The sequence below is a fragment of the Mus pahari genome, chromosome 20 (assembly GCF_900095145.1).
Source record: "Mus pahari chromosome 20, PAHARI_EIJ_v1.1, whole genome shotgun sequence".
In the NCBI taxonomy this organism is placed as follows: domain Eukaryota; kingdom Metazoa; phylum Chordata; class Mammalia; order Rodentia; family Muridae; genus Mus; species Mus pahari.
Window position 1 is genome coordinate 9,332,331 of NC_034609.1, and position 1,616 is coordinate 9,333,946.

The window sequence follows — 1,616 nt, forward strand, 5'->3', positions numbered from 1 at the left end:
GCAGGCAGATTTCTGAGTTCGAGGCCAGCCTGGTCTACAGAGTGAGTTCCAGGACAGCCAGGGCTACACAGAGAAACCCTGTCTTGAAAAACCAAAACCAAAACAAACAAACAAGGAAGAAAGAAAGAAAGAAAGAAAGAAAGAAAGAAAGAAAGAAAGAAAGAAAAGTCACACGAAGTGGAAGCACATGCCTTTAGTACCAACATTTGGTAGAGGAGGGTGGATCTCTGTGAGTTCCAGGACAGCCTATCTACATAAAGAGACCCTGTCTTCAAGTCAAGACATAAACCATGGCTGGAGAGAAGGCTCAGTGGTTAAGTGCACTTGCTCCTCTTCCAGAGGACTAGTGTTCTGTTTACAGCAGACATATTAGGTGACTCATAACCAAAGGCAAGTGGAGCTCCATCTGACTCTCATGCAAATGCAGATATATGTACAGATAATTAATTTAAAATGATAAAAATAAAAATTTAAAAGTATTTTAAAGGCCTCTGTTTAAATGTCAAGGCATTATGTTTCTACCAGAGCAGAAAACTTTTGTACAAATAATGAAAACACCACATACAGTGTAAACGCAATCTTTCGAAAGTTTTGGTAAATGAAGCAGTATTTACTGAGCATTGTGTGGAATGACATCACAGGACATGCTTTGTGTTCAGAATTAAGGACAGGGCTGGTCAGATGGCGTGGTGGGTACATGTGTTCTTGGCTAAAGCCTGAGGAACTAAATTATACGTTAGGGTGGAAGTAGTTAATTTTTTTAAAGATTTAATTATTTATTTTATGTATATGAGTACACTGTAGCTGAACAGATGGTTGTAAGTCTTCATGTGGTTTTTAGGAATTGAATTTTTAGGACCTCTGCTCACTCCGGTCAACTCTGCTTGCTCAGGCCCAAAGATTTATTTATTATTATATATAAGTACACTGTAGCTGTCTTCAGACATGCCAGAAGAAGGTGTCAGATATGTTGGGATTTGAACTCAGGACCTTTGGAAAAACAGTCAGTGCTCTTAACCACTGAGCCATCTCATTAGCCAGGAAAGAGATAATTGAGGCCCAAAAGTTTTCCTTTGACCTCCACACGTATGCTATGGTATGCAAGTGTCTACATTCGCACATGCATACATGCATATTGAGAGGCTGTGCCAAAGAACAAAAGCAAAACCAACCAACAAAGAAGCTGTCATGGTTGCATAGCCTAACATGGCCAAGAGCTGCTGGAGACACTTTGAACTCACTGCATTTGGTTTTGAATTCATTTGGTCACTGAATATTCAGAAACCTTTTACTATTGCCAGTTTTTTTTTTTGAGATTTATTTATGTATTATATGTAAATACACGATAGCTGTTTTCAGACACACCAGAAAAGGGCATCAGATCTCAATACAGATGGTTGTGAGCCACTATGTGATTGCTGGAATTTGAACTCAGGACCTTCAGAAGGGCAGTCAGTGCTCTTAACCACTGAGCCATCTCTTTGGCCCCTGCCAGTTGTTTTTTAACCCCCACATTGAGTCACAGGATCACATATGGATGAGATCCAAGGTTGGTTTTGTTTTTTTGTTTGGAAGTTTGGTTGGTTGGTTGGTTTTTGGTTTCTTTTTTTTTTTTT